Genomic DNA, 8,302 nt, shown 5'->3' with positions numbered 1-8,302 from the left:
AAAACACCAAAAGGGGCTTGTAAGATGGAATGCACACTAGGATTAAAAGGATGGCAAAATGGTCAAAGATATGCTTTATTTGAAACCCTAAGAAATGAGTAAAATTAGTTCATATGCATTTATTTATAACAGAACAAAAACACCCAATAAAATATATAAAATTGTTCACTTTATATTTATATTAAACTTATATCAACTACTTAACATATTAAATATAATAAATATATTAAGTAATGTAGATGCTTTTCACAAAAACGACAATATATATCAAGTTAAAACATTAATTTTATAGTTTTGTTATTTTTTAATCCAAAAAGTGTTTTGTGGCAGTTACATATTATGTAATATTAGAAGTGCTGTTGCCCTGTCTGAGCATGTATCAGACCTAGCCCTAACTCTATTGTGTTTTCATAAAAACATCCTACGGAAATCAAAACACTGTAGCAAAAATAAGAACATAAAACTGAGGCTTCTCGAGGTTCAGGTAGTCTTGCATTTGGCCATTGAAAAAAGTCTTCATTTCATCTTGTAAAGCACACTTCTCATTTTTTTAAAGAAAGCAGAAGTATACATATGTGATGGAATATTACTCAGCCATAAAAAAGAATGAAATCTTGCCATTTACAACAGCATGGATGGAGCTAGAGAGTATAATGCCGAGTAAAATAAGCCAGAGAGAGAAAGACAAGTATCATATGATTTCACATGTATGTGGAACCTAAGAAACAAACAAAGAAAAAAACAGACTCTTTTTTTAAAATATTTTATTTATTTATTTGAGAGAGATATGGCAAGAGAGAGCGCAAGCAGGGAGGAGAGGGAGAAGCAGTTTCCCTGTGAGCAGGGAGCCCAATGCCAGACTCAATCCCAGGACCCCTAGATCATGACCCAAGCCTAAAGCAAACGTTCAACCGAGCCACCCAGATGCCCCCAAACAGACTTTTAAAGGCAGAGAACAAACTGGTAGTTGCCAGAGGGGAGGTGTGTGGGAGGATGGGTGAAATAGGTAAAGGTGATTAAGAGACCTCCAGTTATAAAATAAGTAAGTCGTGGAGATAGAAAGTACAGCATAGAGAATGTGGTCAACGATATTGCAATTACGTATGGTGACAGAGGGTGACTATACTTATCGTGCTGAGCGCTAAGTGATGTAGGGAATTGTTGAATCACTAAGTTGCACACCCAAAACTAATGTAACATTGTATCTCAACTATACTGCAATAATAAATATATATGTGAAATATTTTTAAAAGAAAGCAGAGGTTCCAATTGTTTGCTTTCTCTTTGAAAGATTTAGCTTATTTGAATCGGTTTGAATGTTCTTTGTTTAAAGTTTCTCTCGCAGATATATACCAAAAAATACATTTGTATAGTATGAGTGTTTAACAAAAAATAAACACAGTAATATTACAAATGTGTTGTAAGTTTACCACATCAGGCAACACAGGCAAGCAATCTAAACTGATAGTCTACGGTACCGTGGAGGTTTATTAGTAAGGCCTTAGTGTGCATCAGTGTGCCGGCCAAACTCAGGGGTTCCTCCATGTAGCTTCTTAGGACCTTTGACTCATTCTTTTTCCTAAGCAGCTTATCTCAAAATAATAAGAACGGCCAGAAAATGTATTTTATTTATGTCTTACATATATATTATAAATGCATTTTAGGAAGAATACATTTCCAGAACCATTTCCTCCCCGAGCGGAGCGATTCATAGCATCTCAAAGAGCAACAGAATCTTTAACTAGTACGAACAGTCTGGGAAATCCTAGGCTGGAATATTATCCCTCAATGGTAATATATGTCCATTTGAATTTCTGGGACAGCACCTTAACCCAAAGGCCTGAAAGATTCCTAGACTGAATGCCAGCAACCAAAGCAGATCAGGGACTACTTAGCTTTTGGTGTTAATCCAACCCAAACAGTTTCCATCCTTGGGGCTCAGCTGTCAGGGGTCTGAAGCAAGGCCATGAACGCCGTTGTGGCCAATTGGTAGAGAGGAAGGATTCTGAGCTGGAATCGGATAGTCTAGGGCTCAAAGCCCTGCCAACTTCCGCGAGTGTGTTCCCTCTTTGCCCCTGATCGCTGTAGAGCACGCATAACAATAACGTTGTGTATACTTTCAATAAATAATTGGAGCTCTTACTACATACCAAGCTCTGTTCTAGGTAATAAAGATACGGCTGAGAAGAAGATAGAGACTCTCTATCTTACAATCTAGCGAAGAGAAGATAGACAATAAGGAAACAAATAAGTTAGATAATTGCAGTTCGTGCTAAGTACTATGAAAATAATAAAAACCAGTTAATGGACTAGGGCTGTGCTATCAGTTACAATAACCACTAGCTGCACGTGGCTAAGTTTAAATTGATTAAAATTAAATAAAACTAAAAATTCAATTCCTTAGTTGCAGTGGCCACCTTTCAAGTCCTTCATAGTCGCATGGGGCCACCATGTTGGACAGCTCAGATACGGCACTTCTCCATCATCACAGACAGTTCCATTGGTGACATTGTTAATTAGAGTGATAAGAACTTAGGGTAAAGGACTGCTTTAGATGGTATTTATATGCATAGCCAACTGTGCGATGAGAAAAACAAACTTAGTAGGGACTCGATAAATAGGATCGATTATATTAACATATCTTCTGAGTCTATATTTTTTTCTCACTTTATTCCTCAATTTATAAAGGCTGGGAATAGACCCACTTAAATGTATTTTGCTTCTTACTTCTAAATTGTGGGCTTCTAGTATCTGAAATTCTAGGCCAACAATTTAGGCTCAACACACTTAAGTGAACAATCATTTTTATCTGCATAGTTTTCTTGATCAAAAAAGAGAAGGAAACAAGTTCCCCAAAATTTTGATGAATTATAAACTTCGGAAGTAGCCAAGTACTTTAAGCAGAAAGGATAGTTGGAGCAATTTCTTAAAGGTTAAAAGTCTATTGGAAGTCAGAACACATGGGATTTCAAGATCTAACTTTGAAAAGCATATTTTTCTGTCCTTGATTCTCTGTAACTCTGGCACTGATAAACTCCATCCACATCTTAAAGACCTTTATGACAACAGAACTTTGTGTTACATTCCCAAAAGGCTATGTGTAAAGTGAATATTTATGCATTAAATTGTATCTCCCAGCAAATGCTATTTTGAGAATGTTTTACTTAGGTAAAAGAATATAGCACCAATACATAAAACAGCCAATGAGTATTTATTGAATTCCTAAAACATGACCAGACAAGAGGCAGAACTACTCAATAACTAAAAATTTTTACTTGTCCTTGACTACCGCATTCCCCGACTCTAAAATTTTTTACTATACATTTAACCGTAGTCTACTGTGCACAGTCATTTTGAAAGTCTGGTAAGATAATAGAGAGATGAATGATTAAGACCACTTATCTTTGCACACTTATTTATGATGCACACACAGGGTAATGTACACCAGTAGACTTCATTTCTGTTTCTTTGAAAATGACTAAGCTGCATCATTGGCTCTGCCACAACAAGAAATTCAGCAGAATTTATGCAATGAAAGACCCATAAGGAGGTATATTTCCAGCGAGAGCTGGAGGATTAATTGCATTTCTGTTATTCCTGTTTGTCAATCTAATGGCCATGGTGTTAATACCTATAAGTGTGAAAATCATAAACTACTCCTATAATAGCCATCAGAGCTTTGTTGACCAAATGGCTAAATGGAAAAAGAGGTTAACCATCTCATTAGGAGAACTGAGAAGTGTTGATTGAGCCAGCAGGGAGCTCTGAAAATGATTTTCCTCTTCTTGAACTTGCCACCTGGTACCCTCAGGGCAGACAAAAGTGACACGTTCACCATGTATGTGGAAATCGTGTCCAAACTTATTAAACAAACAAGTGTGAAACGTACAAGCCCACAAGAGGAAGACCAGGGTAGGTTTGGTTAGCTACACAGCTGCTTCCTAGACCCACAGGCAGCTGCTCCGAGCTCCATTTAAGAAAACCATGAAAACAGGGGCGCCTGGGTGGCACAGCGGTTAAGCGTCTGACTTCGGCTCAGGGCGTGATCCCGGCGTTACAGGATCGAGTCCCACGTCAGGCTCCTCTGCTATGAGCCTGCTTCTTCCTCTCCCACTCCCCCTGCTTGTGTTCCCTCTCTCGCTGGCTGTCTCTATCTCTGTCGAATAAATAAATAAAATCTTGAAAAAAAAAAGAAAAACCATGAGACCCCTTTAACCTTCCCTGTATGGACTGAGCAAGCAAATCAATCTATTTATACCTGGTCAGAGTACAAAGAAAAATCTCAAAGCTCTGTCTTAAAAACACTTTACGAAATGGACTGTGTCCAATTATAAAACAGAGCTCTGGTTACTGCACATACTGCAAAATAATTTAAATTGCATCTTCTTCCACACCCCCACCAACAACCCTTGGAAGCAAAGTATAAACCTTAGAACAGATTAATGAGTCTTCAGGGTCATGCAAGAAATAACATGTTTTTTGTCTCAGCCATAAGACCTATTAGCAAATGAAGTGGCAGCTGCACGCTCAAGCTTCCCGGATTATTCCAGATCCCAGGCACAGAGAAGTAATTGTTCATGACTTTTTGCACCAGTATTCTATAGGACCATGTTTACTTGCCAGATTTTCATGAGGGAGATCTTCAAGGCGTGTTATTTTGAAAAAAGTTGGTACTAATACTCTAATACTCTACCTTGTAGGTGACCATGTGTGAAATATCTATGATGTTGTTTTTTTCTTTCTGCCTCCAAAAATATTACATGTTCAGGCTATTGGGAGGAAGAAATACACAGAAAACTAAAACCAGGATTATCAAGTTTTACTTATTTTTTAATTGGTTTTGTTCACTTCATAATGTATCATAAACATTTTCCCATGTCGGTAAATCTTCCTCTAAAGTATGAGTAATGGAATGCTCTAATTTTAGTAATCTTTATTTTTGAACTTTTGGGTTAGTTCCAAATTTACTATTATAAATTACACTTTGAGGAACATGCTTATACATAAATCTGTCTGCATATGTTTCTTTGAGATACATTTTTAAAAGTGGTAGTGCTCAGTCAAAATATTTTAAGTACTTTTAAAGACTTTGATACATGTGGTCAAATTCAGACAGCCACTCTGATTTATGTACAACAGAAAATGAAAATAAATAATCTTGTGAATATGGGCAAGAGCTGAACACAGCATGGCCACACCCTTGCTTTGACAGACTTCTTCCCTGAAAGGGCCATTGGTTGATCTTTCATGACCACCAGATGTCAGTCTAAAACAGAGCAAATTGAACTAGACCTAGATGGGGAAAAGGGGAATCCACTCTTTAGTCTCAGATATCCTGACTACGCTCCGTTGTCCTCAGGCTGCTAGGGAGATTGAGCTCTATCAAATAAATGAACAAACAAACAAATGGATATTGTCTACTAGATGAAGCACAAGGACATCAGAGGACCAGCTGCCTTTCAATGACCCTCAGGTTAGGGGCTGATATTCTGTTTTGCTTTATATATCCCTAAAATCGCCTCACAGCGGAATCTTTTCAGAAGTAGACCTTGGTTTCCTGAGGAGCAAGCAAGCATTTCATGGCAACACATGTACTTGTCAACTAGCTCACAATGAGACAGAGTCTCCCGGGGCAAAATGAAATGTTTAATGAGATGTCTTTGAGTTTTTCTATCTAGTAGCTAAACGAGGAGTGTCACCAAACAAGGAAGAGCGTCCGCTATGAGACGCCTCTCCATACTAACTTTGGACAGTCCTCATTATGGCTCCTGACTTTAGTGAATGTCTCCTTGCTTCCTCTTCCTGTTTCTGAAGAAAGGATGCTTCGCACCCTAACGTGTTTGGAATTTCCAAGGATGTGGTAGAGTTGTCTTCCAGATGCTTGGTCCGCGCAGAAAGCTTTGCTGTAACTAACACAGTGAGGCCACTACGGACACCAGCCAAACGCAGTTGAAGAGTCTAGTTAACGTACTAGTGCAGCTACCTGAGCAAAGGATACCTGAAAAGGAAAAAACATACAGGTGCCTCACCCGGTGCCAAAATTATGAAAAATTAAACGAGGCTTGAATCTAAAATATGCTAAGGAAATGAAAAGGATTCATTTTTGATACTGGTGCTTTCCTCACAAAAATATTAAAAACGTGAGGATAAGGAGAGTGACATCTGTTGAGTAATAAACCCTTCATACGAGCAAAAAGAGGTGTGAAAAAAATAATGGGGATAAAGGAAAGTTCTGAATCCATATTCAACTAATTAAATTGTACAAAATGGGATGTGTTAAGCCTGAGTATTTTCGAGGACAAACTGGTAGTGGCAGCTGACAAAAGACGTAAGTGAATCTTGTCGTAGCCCGCATCCGTAGGAATGCACTGAGTGTCCTGTGAGAGGACACTTCCACCTCACTAACCAGAACACATGTGCAGTGTTTTGCTCAGTCAGAGGAGAGAAGACCAACGGGACTCCATCTACGGGGGAGAGAACAGAATCACAGAGCCTCAAAACCTTGTCGTTTCTGAAAAGAATGAAAATTTCCCTGAAGAGAAGACATGGGTAACAATGTGATAGGTTTTTCCAAATACTGAACAATTGATTGTTCTATAAGAAAGGTCATGCAGTGTATCCCATCGCTCATGTTCACGGTGCCAGCATCGAGGAGTGGAAGTCATGGGGGGACAGATTTGAAGACGAAGTCAGGGTTACCGGAAGTTAGGGGACAGACATGGAGCGGATTCCTCCTCACTAACCTCAGAAGGAACCAACCCTGCTGACGCCTTGATCTTGGACTCCTAGCCTCCAGAACGGTGAGACAATAAATTTCTTTTAAGACACTCAGTTTGTGGTACTTTCTTATGGCAGCCCTAGAAAAGCCATATAAAAGATCTAAAATCCTGTACCTCTACACTACTGTTCCATGAGAAAACTAAGCACCTGTTTATTTAAATTTTCTCTTTCTTACAGTAGAACGCAACCTTAATTAAGAGATTCAGAAAGGGAAGAAAATTAAGTCATTAAGGGGAGAGGGGTAACGACTGGGATGAGATGGTTGCGTCATGAATTTCAAAGAGGCCAAGAACTCCTTTTTTAAATAGGAGATTCATATTTTATTTCTCCAGTGACATATTTGTAGTTGACTATGAACTAAAGACCTGCTTGCACACCAAAGCCAGGTCCTTTGGGTAGTTCAGTCAAAGAGCTAAGCCCAGCTGGCTCAAAGAGAAGCATCTACTCCTTGGCTCAGGTTTTAGAATTCTGCCAGCCTTGAGCTCATCAATTTCTTCAATACCCTGAGGTGTCAGATCTTCAGGGTAGTTGTTATTTCTTTGAGCCATGGGTGCAGTTACACAGACCCCTAAACATTCTACCTCTATAAGAGTGAAAAGTTTGTCAGATATAGTACCCCCAACCTTTTCTCCAAGCTTTTCCTGAATGGTCTCCGGTATGGTGTCAGAGCTTTGAAGCATGCAAGGTGTAGTAGGAGAACTGAATTTGATACTTTCCAACTGGCTTTCCTTTGCCCATTTTATAAAAAGTTGCTGCTTCATATACTCTCACCAGAGGTCCTTGGAGAACTTCAACCTTGTACATGGCAGAGATAGGTAGCCATCCACTCTGTCTTTGGGCGAAATCCAGCTCTGGAAGCACAGCTGCTGCTTTGCACCCATCTGGATAGTTTGGTTTTTTGTTTTTCGCTTTGTTTTACAGCTGCTTCTATCCTTTTAGGTATTTCTGGTGTGAAATCAAATGGATCCTTAAGTGACCCATGATGAGGATTTGAGGACATAACAGGGAAGGACTGAGGCCACAGAGAAAAACCAGGAGTGACACCTGAGTGACTTGAATGACACCAGAGAAGGTGATAAAATCTGAGGGCAGGAGATTCCAGAAAGGGAAGGGTTTTGCTTGAAGGGTGAAACATAACAGTCTGGAAAAATAATGATAGTCTGATAATTGATAGAATTCTAACGTCATCTCCAAGCTTCATGGTAGATGAATGATGGGAAATCAAGTTCATTCGGCTCAAGAAAGCTACAAGTGAAACAGTGACTTTGAACTTGGATGATGGATGTTACATACGCCTTAAAATGTTTTCACGTGAATTATTCAAATAATTAATGCCCAATAAAATTTAGGAGCCTAAATTATCTGAGGAAGTCAGTCTCAGATATGGAAGGGATTTTATAGGTATTTAGTTCAATCTCACACCAAGTAAGGGTGCTTGTCTTAAAGTTTTCATCTTTAGAGGAAGGCATAACCCCAGCCTTAACGTTTCCCTTGGTTATGTGACTGTATGTGAGAGAATAGA

General features: G+C 39.0%; 1 pseudogene; it reads right to left on the bottom strand.

Moving 5' to 3' along the window:
- Nucleotides 1-7,137: 7,137 nt before the first annotated feature.
- LOC103665395 lies at nucleotides 7,138-7,780 on the bottom strand (annotated as a pseudogene).
- Between the last annotated feature and the right edge of the window lie 522 nt (nucleotides 7,781-8,302).

Source organism: Ursus maritimus, unplaced genomic scaffold (assembly GCF_017311325.1).
Source record: "Ursus maritimus isolate PB19 unplaced genomic scaffold, ASM1731132v1 scaffold_8, whole genome shotgun sequence".
Classification (NCBI taxonomy): domain Eukaryota; kingdom Metazoa; phylum Chordata; class Mammalia; order Carnivora; family Ursidae; genus Ursus; species Ursus maritimus.
Note: the sequence above shows the minus strand (reverse complement) of the source record. Positions and strands in the feature narration are given on the sequence as shown.